Below are 13,726 nucleotides of genomic sequence, written 5' to 3'. Positions count from 1 at the left end.
TTAGACTGCTATATATTGAAAGGATGTTTTGTCATTTGAATCATCCAAGAATTGTTCATTTATGTAATGTAAAGGAGGTTACCCCCTCGAAGAGGCTGAATTCTAAGGCGTTGATCTATCTTTTCTGTCTTTTCTTGAGCTAGTTTCATAATGTCAAGGTTGAGAAAAAGTTTAAATAGAAGAAGCGAGACTTTGGATCTGCGAATTCGATGTAAGGGAAAGGTGTCCCCAAACTACTGAACAAAGGACAAAGCCAAGGCGGGGTGGCCCAAGACAACCTACCAAAGCTGCAAGAAAAGATTAGCGTCGTGAAGCCAAAAAAGGACACAAGAAAGTGTTGTGAGTTCCATAAGAGCTCCACCCACAACACAAGTGAATGTTGGGACAAGCAGTCATTGGTGGTCGAGCTAAAGGTTTTAGAATCAAATTCATGTTCTGACTCTGAGTCAGAACCTAACAAGGGGAATGACAAAGGGAAGCAAATTATCGATGCAGAGCCCAATGCCACCGTTGCCACCATGAAGATACAGAAGGAGGAACCCGAAGATCTAGGGGTGGAGGAGCATCTCTTCGACTCCCAGATGTGGGGAATGACAAAGGGAAGCAAATTATTGATGCAGAGCCCAATGCCACCGTTTTCCCCACGAAGATACAAAAGGAGGAACCCGAAGATCTAGAGGAGGAGGAGCATCTCTTCGACTCCCATATGTGGGTAAAGGGCGACCCACTATAGTTCATTGTCGATAGCAAGAGCCAAAAGAACCTCATTTCTATAGAGGTTGTGAAGCACTTGGGCTTACTAACCACAACACATCCACAACCGTACACCATCAGGTGGCTTCACCAAGGACAGGATCTTCGCGTGAGCTAGCAGTGTTGCCTTCCATACAACATCAAGCCCTTCACGAATGAGGTATTGTGTGACATTGCTCCCCTTGAAGTTTGTGATGTATTATTAGGACAACCATACTTGTGGAAGCGACATGTTGTGTATGAATCAAGGCCCTGTGTTGTTATTGTTACTTTGGGAAATAAGTTGTACAGGATACTGGAGGTAGCACCGCCTACCGCCATCTCTTTGGTTATTGCAAAACAATGCAGTAAGCTCATTTCCAAAACTGGGAAATTTGTTTTCCTGATGATACGCCCTCAAGGAAAGAAGAAGACAGTGGCCACGACCTCTAGACAGGGCCCCTCCGCACGACAACTACAGATGGACAAGGTCGTGGAGGAGTACGAGGACATCTTCACCTCCCCCATAGGGGTTCCTCTGCACTGTCAAGTCAAGCACTCCATCGATTTGACCCAAGGTGCATCGATGCCCAATGGACCAATATATTGGTGCTCCATTCTGGAGAACAATGAAATCAAGAGGCAGATTCAGGAGCTGCTACAAAAAATTCAGATCCATCTGAGTTCATCGCCCTGTGGGAGCCCGATTGTGTTGGTACAGAAGAAGGATCGAACTTGAAGACTCTCTATTGACTATTGGGCACTGAACAAGATCACTATCTGTAATAGGTACCCAATCCCACTGATTGATGACCTCCTGGACCAACTAAAGGGGGGGAAATATTTCAGCAAGATCGATTTGAAGTTAGGATATCACCAGGTACCAATTGAACCCTCCGATGTGTGGAAGACTACCTTCAAAGCTAAGGAGGGCCTTTTTGAATGGTTGGTTATGCCTTTCATATTGACGAATTCTCTTGCAACCTTCATGAGACTAAAGGATGACATCTTGCGGCCATTCACCAACTCATTTGTGGTGGTATACTTGGATGACATCCCGATCTTCAACCAGAGTTGGGAAGAGTACCTCCACCACATCTGACAGGTTCTCCAAACACTGCGGCAACACAAGTTGTGTGCCAATTTGGAGAAACCCACTTTTGGCATGACCCAGGTTCAGTATCTAGGATACATTATTGATGAACGGGGGGTGCATGTGGATCCAAACAAGATCCAAGTCATTTGGGATTGGCCATCTCTAACCACTATGACAGAGGTCCACAGCTTTCTAGGTCTTGCAAACTTATACCGTAGGTTCGCATTGGGATTTTCTCATATCACTTGGCCCTTGAGTCAAGTCACCAAGGGAGGAGCGAAAGAAAAATTATTTTGGTCTGTATCTCAATAGAAGGCATTCACAGAGTTGAATGATTGTCTCTACAAGGTAACATTTCTTGCATTACTAGAATTGCAACAACCATTTGAGGTCGAGATAGATGCCTCTGACTATTCTATCGGGGCAGTGCTTACTCAAAACAGGCATCTAGTGGCATATCACAGTGAGACACTTTCAGACACAGTCTGGGAGTATCCCACTTATGACAAAGAGATGTATTCCATTGTGCAAGCTTGCCGACAATGGAATCATTACATTTTGGGGAAGGAAACGGTCATCCACACAGACCACCAACCCCTGCATTTCAAACAGACCCAAGGGAAATTGTAGAATGATTGCCATCAGAAATGGTCCACATACCTGCAACAGTTCCATTTGAATATCATGTATAATAAGGGTAGCACCAATAATGTTGTAAATTGCCTCAGTTGACCACCAATCATGGTGTTAACCACCGTGCTCAACTCTTGTGTGCATGAGACTTCTGATTGGCCACTTCTCTACAAAAGCGGCCCAAAATTCGGTGACACATACCAGACACTCTTGGAGGGTCAGCATGTTCTAGATTTTCACCTCCAGGATTCCCTATTATGCCACCTGGGTCACCTTTTTGTTCCTTCAAGCAAGCGTGCCAACATGATTTGGGAAGCACACTACAGTCGGGTTGTTGGGCATTTTGGGGTCAAGAAAATGGTGGTGGTACTGCAAAAGTATTTCTATTGGCCGAATCTTCGACAAGATGTCGGGAAGTACATTAGATCATGTACTGCCTATGCTATTGCCAAACCAACCATCAAGAAGCAAGGCCTATATACCTCGCTACCTACCACTTGTCGACCTTGGGAATCCATCTCCATGGATTACATGTCAGGCCTTCCTTCCACTAAGCATGGAAATGAATGTGTTTTTGTGGTTGTCGATAGGTTCTCGAAGATGGCCATTATGGTAGCCTGCAAGAAGAATATCACAACAGAAGCCACTGCTAAACTCTTATTTGAACGAGCGTGGGTACACTTTGGGATCCCACAGTCTATCATCTCAGATAGGGATAGCAGGTTCCTCAGTACATTTTGGTCCAGTCTTTGGTCGATGCTGGACACCAAACTCACTAATTCCACAACCTTCCATCCTCAAACTGATGGCCAAACAGAAGTTGTCAACAGGATGATCATACACATTTTGTCCATGTACAACTCAAAGCATCCACGCACATGGGAGGAGAGCCTCCCCTACGTTCAGCACAGCTACAACCGAGCTCTTCATAGCTCGATTGGCCACAACCCTTTTTAGGTGGGCTTGGGATTCCAGCCACTATGTCCCATTGATGTGGCCATGCCATTTGCAGCTACTGACGTAGATTCGGCTCATGTCTAGTCCGAAACAGATAAGGAAACCGGCTTCATTGAGCACATCCAACATATTCACCAACAAGTCCATGACATTCTGGAGAAATCAAATGCTAGGTACAAGCAACGACATGATCAACTTCGGGTGCCGCATAAGTTTTAGGTGGGCGACAAAGTATGGTTGAATTTACAAAAGGAATGCCTTACTGGAGCCTATCGGAAACTCAGTCCACTCGGATATGGTCTTTACACCATTACTAAGTCTATGGGAGATAATGCATTTGAGCTCAGCATTCCCCCATTCCTTTTCCTGCACCCAATGTTCAATGTGGACCGCCTTCAACCATCCTTTCCACCATTACTAGACACATCCGACATTGCAGAACAACTCACACCCACAAAGTTAAATCCTGATTGCATGGAACAAGCTGCAACTGATCAGATCATGGAAACACAGATCAAGCACACCCACTAATAGAATATCCAACTGTATTGAGTTTTCAAAGTAGGCCAACTCCTTCACCAGGGCAAGTGGCTCACCAGGGACCAAGTTCAGCAGAAGTTTTCTCATCTCATGGAGGAACTCAATGCAATGGGACCATTGCTTCCTAAGGGGGGAGGAATGATCCAGGTGGATATCGGTGGCCACCTGCCAAGTCCACTTGGACCCCCACCATTGTTTCTTTAAGCTTTTTAGTTTCCTTAATTGTAGCACAACTTACTATTTTTAGCGATTTTTCAGGTCCTAAACTTTCGGGGCCGTTTTGAGGCCCTAAACGACGTTCTTTTGGGAAAACTGGGAGCCACATGGGTCCATTTTCCCAAAGTTTTAGCTCTCAGATAGATCTTTCTAACAAGATATTATGCGCATCAAACAGAGATCATATGCCAAAGTTACGAACCCGGGAAGTTGATGTACCAATTTACCCAAACGGGGCCCACAGTTTGGCATTTCATCTTCTAGGGTTAGGTTTTTGGATGTTTATGGTTTTCCATTATTTCTCAACAATAAATAGGCCTTTGAGCCTCATTGTAACAGAGTTCAAAGGCATGTAGCCACCACATCTCTTCTCAGAGATAAGCTACCATCACCCTAGCTGGTTTGTTTCCATTGCTATTTGTAAGCATATTTCAGTATTTTACATTAATGAAATGAAGTATTATTTCTGCTGCATATCTGTGTTTATGGTTATCTATGTGATTTGTTGTGTACCTGTTTAAATCCAGATCAGTTGGCTTATGGGGGCCTAACCCATGTTCAACATTATTTAGCCAAACAAATCCCTACACTACTAGCCCTTTTGGAATCAACAAATGGAACACGGACCGAAGTGTCACCAGAAGCAGTATGGGGGGCTTCTAGAACCAAGTTTTAGCACCCTTAGATGGTCGAGATGTCGGTTTATTCCTTTTATTCCTGCCTTTGTGCAGGTCACTTCACTCTAGGGCTTGCCAGAATAGCCCTTTATTCCGCCCTTCAATACCTCTGCGAAAGGTTATGATTGTCCTTCGTGCAACCCTAACCTGCATCTCAGGTAATTTCGCACTCCTATGGTAGCGTACCATGAAGATCCCCAAACTAGCTTAAGTATCTTACTTATCTTATTAGACAATCATAGTTAGCACTGCGTAAATAGATGTTCTTACTTGCATTCACTTAACCAACATAATTACATGCATTCACGCATCATATAAGAATTATAAATGAAACTCATACATAACATGTCAAGTTGCATTAACAGGAACAAGGATGCATAATTTGCAAAATACTTCTCTTTATTGACATCTTTCAAGTGATTACAGACTCTATCCACCATGCGCACACAACAGCAGGGGTCTGTGCACTAAGCGACGAACTTCAACCTAGGCCTCCGCGCATTCAGTTGTAGAGCCTCTACCTATGCTATGACCCGAAACTTAGACTTCTTACTTTAGAGCTATCACTCGCTAAGACTTATCTGAACTACCTAGAGCTTACGTAACACTTTTTATACAATTCCATGGTCTGCGAACCATGGGTAAATACCTTACAACTGACTTTACTTTACAAAACTAAGGGCGAACAACCCTTTATGACTCATGACACGTTCACGCTTGTGACCACAAAATGCAGAGACTTTACAAGTTTATTACAAAATTTGTCGCAAAACATGGGATTTTAGCCCCAAAAGTTTCCTTGGGGGATCCCGTTCACAACAGGCCCCCAACAGAAGCGTTGTGACTCGCCCTCGAGTCACTCGACAGGCATGGAGATCTTTATGCGAAGACCTTCCAGTTCGACTCGTATGACTACAACCTCAGCTGTGCACTATGCAGTCACCTGCTTCACGTCTTCGACCATATGGTCAGTCACTATGCCTTAACTATCGGCCTAAAGCTTTTGCTGCGTCACTTGCAGAGTTGCAAGCTTGCCTTCAATAGATCTAGTAACTACGTAAGCCTTATCCAGCCAGGGCTTTAGTCTTGCCTTCAGCACTGCTTCCTTGTGCAGCACTGCATCCACCTATTCCTTCAGCTGCTTGGCCTCCTGTAGCTTTGCTAGTCTTTGTGTCAGCGCGATGGTTCATGTTGTGCCCTTAACCTCATCATAGTGCTTCTATAGCTCACGCGCTTCCATCTCTAGTCACTGTACATTGGGGTCCTCCTCCAAGCTTTTCAGGACGTCAAATAATTGCTCAAACAGTTGCGTGCAGTCTGCTACTGCAGTTTCCACCACCGCTACTGCTTCTGTGACAATGGTTGCCTGCTTCTCCTTCACTTCTGGTGGAGTTGAAGGTTGGGCCTTCAATTGTAACTCCATGATTTGCAGGTTCAACTCCAACTCAACCCTTGCCATCTCAGTACGAGTGTCATGCACCCCTGTGGTCAGCTTGTAGATGCGTACCTCGACCAGATCCTCCTTCAGAATGGCCAACTTTGGGACCATTCAGAATGCCTCCTCAACGATCTGCATAATGCGCTTGCTCTGATTGGTCACCTCAGTCTCAGCAGCGATGGAAGAATCTCGCTATAGTTCCATCTACTCGTTGTTGATCTGTTGTTCACTACTCACGTTGAGGATGTGGTGCTCATCAGCCCTTAGCTCTGCAGTCACTCCATCCTATAAGAGGTGGAGTGCTTCACGCAGGAGCACTTCCAGGTTCTACCCTACTCCCTTTAGGGCACTGACAGTGGGCCTGACAGGCTTATTCTCTATTGTGAGTGCTCCATTGGGTAGCACTATCGCACTAGAGGCCTTCGTGCATGACATCTTGTCAACTTCTAAAGTGCAGATAGCCGGGATCGTAGACACCCTGCCAACCTAAGACACATGCGTCTGTAGCTTCTACAAACTTGTATGGATAGCCCCCAAGTTTATCTGTTGTTGCTGCTCAAACTGTTGTAGGGCCTCCGCGGTGACATCCCTTACTCTGTCACTGATATCATGAAAGTTTCCTTCTATTAGCATAATAGGGTCCAGAGATGTCTTGGTAGCCTTTGATTTCTTCCTAGACCCTCCTTTCTCCTGCTCCCTTGGGTGCTTGATGCGGGCAGATGTCTCCTGAGGGTCCGCGCCATGTTACTTGGCTGTCTCCTCTTATGTCTCAGAGGAGGGTGACCTCACACCTTTGTTAGAGCCCTGCTCTATCCCACCTGTCTACTTTGTTGTCTACTATATGAGGTCCTGCTTTGCTTGGGCCTTATCAGTAGCCTCCTTTTTCCTCTTTTCGGCCATCTGTTTTATCTTAAGCTTGGCCTCCTCCTTCTTTCTCTGCACGACAGACTTTCTTCCTCCCACTGCCAAGTCTATCGTAGTGCGCCACTATGTCAGCCATTAATCAAGTACCACATCAATGGCATCATTTGTTGCCCGATAAGACAGTTCGTACCATTTCTACACAGGGTCCTTCCATACCCTGATGGATACATGATGGAAGTATGCTTTAAATTCTGCGTAGCCCTGTAGGTTGGCGTACACCGTAGGCGACAATCATGGTTTTTGATTGATGGCCATGCGGATTTTCATCTCCATCAAGATCCAAAACATCTTTATGTCCCTGACTTGCTATGTGTCCTCGGTCGCCCACAGCAAAGCATACTTCACTACTTCTGGGAGGTCGCGATCGAAGGGAACTGGTGATCCTCTGGAAGCTCCCATGCTATCAGCACAATTGACAACAAGAGCCACACATAGCGGAACGTCTTGCTTAGCTCTTGTGCTTTGCGGTAGTTCGGCGGGAGCTCTTCATGAAGGTAGTCTGACCAATTGAACTCGACTCCTTGGTGCATTGGGCTGCTATCACGAAGAAACGTGTTGGCACCTCATCGGCACGAAACTTCCTCATCACCTTCCCTGCTAAGATTTTTGTGGCTACCTTCATAGCCGGGTCATGATCACTGGATATAACATATCCACGTGACTTCTTCAACGGTTTAAATTTTTCCTTCATAGACTCTGGGAGGGCCTACTCGTCGCCTTTTCCGCCATATATCATGGCTGTATTCTCTCTTGTATACAGAAATTGCGTTATCTAGTGAATCAATCTATCCGTGATGGGTATTGGCTCCTCCAGCCACAAACACCCATCATGCACCAAGCACAACAGCTGCTTGATGACCAAGACTGTCAGCGGGGTGTGGTTGTAGTGCGACACCCAAAGAAGGTTGAGCAACCCTGCCTTGTCTACTCCTCCGAGCCACCTCTGGGACTCCAATGTGGTCATACCGATATTTGTATCAATGATGCAGCACATCAGCTGCTAAGTCGCCAGGTGTGGGAACTTCTCGTGGTTGGCCAAGTCCCAGACTTCAAGTTTCAGTATCGACACCCATGCCAAGCGCAGTCCTTCGAAAACGACCTCATCCAAAAGCAGAGGGGTTTGCAAGGGGGTCTTTCTCTCATTGATGTCCTTCAACACCTTGGTCTTAGGCTTGCGCAGAGGGACATACTCAGGAAACTGAGTAATACGGTCCACACCCTGGGCTTCTACCTCCTCCCCTTCGCCTCCCACATCCTCATCATCCATTGGGATGTCTTCAATGTCTCTGGTTCCAAATTTATGGCCTTTCCTTTCTCCTGTGCAGTGGGTTTTGGTGGGTTTCTCCTTGGCAATGTGCATACTGGTATGGCAGGCTGCTTTCCATTTTTATCCTTCACGGTCTCCTTGTTTAGGGTCGGATTTTGTCTCAGCATCCTCAATGATTTTGGGACTTCTGCTAGCACTTTGGCGACCTCTGGAGCAGCTACTTCTGCCTCCATCTCAATTTTCGACACCGACTCCTCTGTTTCGGTATCTATAGCTTCTATGGGCGCTGACATGATTTTTTGTAAGAACTCTTGTGTCTCCTTTGGAAATGTCTCAAATACTTTACTGGCTATTAGAAGCTCATAGTGCTCGCGATTCATGTGTGCCTGAGATCTCAACAACTCAAATCTAAAAATGCCAAGTATTTTTCGCTGGACATCCACTTGTAATTTATAGGGCATTTTGAATTCAAATCCAACCGTCCCCCCCAAATTCGGTTCATTAATGTTGGATTGGCGGCAGATTTTCAAGGATTCGAGCCATAAATTTCGTCTTAAATGTCGATCGCCTACTCCATTTGGCCACATTTCTATCATCAAATCATGAGCAGTGACTTTAACGGTCACTTTTCGGCCGACCTGCGTGATTTCTCCCTGGGTAGCGCATCTCCCTTCACATTGTACCGAACCCTATGACACATCCTTGCTTCACGTAGTCCTCAAATCGCACAGCTCCCCAACTCAGGCAATGTAGTTTATAGTCCCGTGCCTTCTTTCAGCTGCCTGGATAGCTAAAACTATGCTACCTTAATCTAGTCACATGGTTGGGCCACCGGTGTATGGCTTCAAGCGACTGCAATTCACCTTTCCTGGGAAGGGTTCTCCATTCAATTTTAACCAACTGTACTGCTCCTCCGTCAGTAATTTCCTTAATGACATAGGGCCCTAACTAGTTCATTTTGAGCTTCCCTGGAAATTTATCAAACTTGTTGTCATATAGAAAAACCATGTCATTTACCTTAAATGTGTGCAACTTAATGTGTCAATTATGCCATGCGTTTTCGCGCTACTTTTGGACATGTTGGTGAAATCCAGCTAGAAATCTCTCTTCCTCAAGTTCATTCAGCTGTGCAAGCCTTTCCTCTAGAGCTCCGGAATCCGTCATACCTGTGAGTGCTACTACGCGCAGACTAGGCACAATATATTCCATAGGAATTACCACTTCAACACCATAGACAAGCGTAAAGGGTGTTTGTCCAGTCAACTTCTTGCATGTCATCCGATAATCCCATAGCATTGTTGGTATGCATAGGTCCCAATCACTTCGCTAAGCATTGCAAACCTTGGTCAGTGTGTTCTACAACACTTTATTAAATGCTTGCACTGTCCCGTTAGCCTGCAGGTGATACGATATGCTCTTCTAGTGATATACCTGAAATTCCTCTGTCGCATTGATCGTCTCATTTAGAAAGTGTGTACCGCGATCACTCATCAAGATCTTTAGACAGACAAATCACGTTAGTACATACTCAAAGAGGAACTTTGCAACAGTCACGCCCGTGCAATCCTTCACAGGTTGTGCCTCCGCCTAATGAGTCAAATACTCCGTCGTGGTGATAATGTACCTCGCTCCCATTTTTCCTTGGTGCTGAATGGTTCCCACAAAATCTATCGCCCATTTCTGAAAGGTTTGTAATGTCATTTGTGGATTCAGAGGCATTTCATCCCTCCGTGATGGCCTACCAGTCCTTTGACACACATGACATGCCTTGCAATACGCCTTTGAGTCCTGATGGAGGGTTTACCACCACAACCCTGCACGTAGAATCTTTTGTGAGGTCTTTCTCCCTGCATAATGTCCTCCTTTAGTGCCCCCATGAGTGTCCACAATGATGCAGCTTCTTTCAAACTTGGGTACATATTGTCACGATATCTCATCAAACCCCATTTTAGAGATGCCCAGCAATGACAGAAAAATCTACCATGTGCATCACTAACTCCTTCTTCTGTTGGATGGTGCATCCTTTTGGGGAAGTTCTTGTCATTAGGAATTATATTATATCCTCAAAATGACCATCTACGGCGTGCACTACAAATACCTATGCGTCAGGTAATTCCTCCTCCAAATTAGTGGGCTCTTCCCCTATTTCGATGTGCGACAGATGGTCTGGTCCCACATTTTCCAAGCTTCACAAAAACTTCAAAATCATATTCCTCGAATAATAACATCCACCCACAGTTTCTCTCCCCTAACACAGGCTTATTGACCAGGCACTTCAGCATGGATTGATCTGTATACATCTTAAAATGGCCTCCCAGTAAGTAGTGTCTAAATTTCTAGAGCATGTATACCATAGCTAACCCTTCGCGCTCAGTGGTGGAATAGTTCTTCTCCATGTTGGATAAACTTCTACTTGCAAACGTGATAGGATGGCCCAAGTCTCCTCCGCCAGCTTGTGTCAGTACTACTCCGAGCGCTATACATGACACGTTGACATGTACATGAAACTCCTTCCCTTACAGGAAGACTAGAATCGGCATGGTGACCAACTTTTCTTTCAATCGCTCTTCTTACAGTCCTCATTCCAGCAAAATGTGACATCCTTCTTCAATAATTTTTCCATAGGCACGGTGATCTAGGCGTAGCCTTTGATAAACTTCCTTTAATATCCCATATGTCCTAAGGTAGCACGCAATTGTTTCACACTCCTTGGTGCTTCCAAGTTCAGTATCATCGTTGTCTTCACAGGATCTACCATTAGTCCCTTTATGCAAACCACATGACCCAGTCGGGTCCCAAAAGGAACACAAAACAAACATTTCTTCAGATTTAGCGCGATCTGGTATCTTCGACAAGTATTTAGCATCAGGCGTAAACTGGCGACATGGAATTTCACTAGTCCAAACAAATTCCAGTCATCAAAGTATACCTCCAGGAACTTATGAATAAATTTCTTGAACGTCACAATGACTACGGGCGAGAAGATCTTAGGCATGTTATTCAATCCAAATGTCATTACATTGTACTGAAAATAACCCCACTCAGTCACGAAGGTTGTCTTTCTCCTATCCTCCGGTGCGATTTTGATCTAGTGGTACCCGGAGAAACTATCAGTGAAGTAATATGCTTCTTGGCCACCTACATTGTCCAACACTTCATTGGTGAACGGAGTCTGGAAATGATCATGTACACAAGCATCATTCAACTTTTTGAGATCCACGCATATCCTTCTTTCATCCTTCTACTTCTTTTCCTGTACCACCATTGGGCTTACCCTGTCAGATTCTTCCACAAGCTCAATGATGCCTGCTGTGAGCATCTTGTCTAGCTCTAAGGGGACCTTCTCCTTATACTTTGGAATTTGATGGTAAGGTCTTTGCTTAACCAGCTTCACGTCAGGCTACAATGTGATCTTCATAACACCCAAGTCCCCGATTATCCCCTTCAGATCCGTTAACTTGGTAGGGAATAAATCCTGGTATTCACGGAGAAATTAAACAACCTTATCCACTGTCGCATCGTCCAAGTAGTCTCCAATATTCGTGAATATGGGTTCTGCCTCCTTACCAATTTTTACCTATTTTGTTTTCAACGGTGCAGTTATATCAAAATTCTCATTCTTCGGTCCTTCAATGTCGTGGTGACCTACTGATTTAGGGATGTTAATCTTTTGCAGATCCTCATCCTCTTCTTCAACGGTTACATTATAGCATTCTAGTGCATGACTCAGCTGAGTAGCGCACTTAGGCTAAGCCAGGTCCAAAGGATCTTGCGGTATCGTAAAGATTGTTGCTTTCACCTCTTATAGCGTCTCATCAACACAGTCAAACCCATCTTCAAAACTGAATGTCATTATGAATCCATCGCGTAGAATATCCCATTCACTTGTACCATGGCAGAGCTCTGTTTCTACATACCAGTTCATTGGGATGACGTCCAAGGTGTGACAGAATAAGTGCACCAATTCAAGTTGGGGCTTCTCTCCATAAGCGTGAGTCCATTTGGCCAAGTGCACGCATGGATCATCCTGCCCATCATACTTGTATGTCATTCAAACCTTCGGCTTCCTAAAGCGTGTTCTCATCATCCTCCTACATTCATGCCAATCATTAAAGCTTCCCTTATGCGTACCTCAGCATCTCGCGGGCATAGCGCAGTGCCTAGTCCAACGCCTGGAAGTGCTGATTTTCCAGTACCTCCCTCTCAAATTCATCTAAAAATATATCTACAACATTTAGGCCATCATAAGTGGGTAGATTTCTCACCTCTTACGACATACAATGCATCAATCGGGTCATCATGTTACAACTCCATGTAGTTACTTCATGTAACAAATTCTTCCACCACTCTGATTCTTCATCAGAGTCCGAGGTGTAGGAACTCTCGCGATCCCATGTAATTCATCCATCTGTTGTTGGATTCACCCAATATTGGTCTCGCGCTTTTATCCTATAGACACAGTCTAGATCGACATCGTTCTCATAATCACAGACTAGTTCCGTATAGCACGATCCTTCAACAAGATCTAGGGGTACTATTATGCGGAGTGATTTCTTCTCAAATATCATTTTTCGCTTCTTTTGGTTGATTACCCCATTCATATTAGTGACCCATTCAATTCCCAGGGGTGTAGGATAGGGTTTGCTATCATCCACAATTTCTATTACTTCAAAGTTAGCCAACGCGCTTGCACCTTCAATATCTATAGTCACCGCCTGCAGCCACCCCATGGGCATGATCTTCTGCTGGTTGACCATCCTTAGTTGAATCAGAGACCATTGCAGCACAGATCTCCCCATTTGTTCCCAAGTCTTCTTCGACAAGACGTTCACATCTGACCCCAGGTCCAAAATAACCTAATCCATTTCATACTCTCCTATTTGTGCAGTCAGTCTCATTTCCCATCTCGTCCTTGTTTTATGCTTACTAATATTTCATACTACGTGGGGCTTACCGGAGCGATTACGATGCATCTATTTATGAGCTCCTGTAACCCCTTCATAGTCTTGCTATCGTGCATCAACTTTATGCAGGTCTCTAGGAAGGTTATAATCATAGAAGGGTCCATGTCCTGATTGGGCTTATCCCTGATTCCTGAGGTGGAGGCCTCAGCTAAGCTCTTCTTCGCTTCCGTGAAGGTTTCACATGTGCACTCTAAATCGAACTCAACCTCCTTCACCAGAGATTTTCGAACCCATGTACTGTCTATCGGTTGTTTCCCCTTGTCATCTGCTATTGTGGTTCCA

At 44.9% G+C, this 13,726-nt stretch overlaps 1 pseudogene; it reads right to left on the bottom strand.

The window, feature by feature from the left end:
• Positions 1-8,213: 8,213 nt before the first annotated feature.
• LOC149262015 (polyadenylate-binding protein-interacting protein 7-like) overlaps positions 8,214-13,726 on the bottom strand; it is a 74,294-nt pseudogene continuing 68,781 nt past the window's right edge.

The sequence above is a fragment of the Pinus tabuliformis genome, chromosome 6 (genome assembly GCF_031772625.1).
Source record: "Pinus tabuliformis cultivar Carrire ecotype Pingquan chromosome 6, CPIR1, whole genome shotgun sequence".
Lineage (NCBI taxonomy): Eukaryota > Viridiplantae > Streptophyta > Pinopsida > Pinales > Pinaceae > Pinus > Pinus tabuliformis.
The sequence above is the reverse complement of the archived record's forward strand: the minus strand, read 5'-3'. Positions and strand labels throughout refer to the sequence as shown.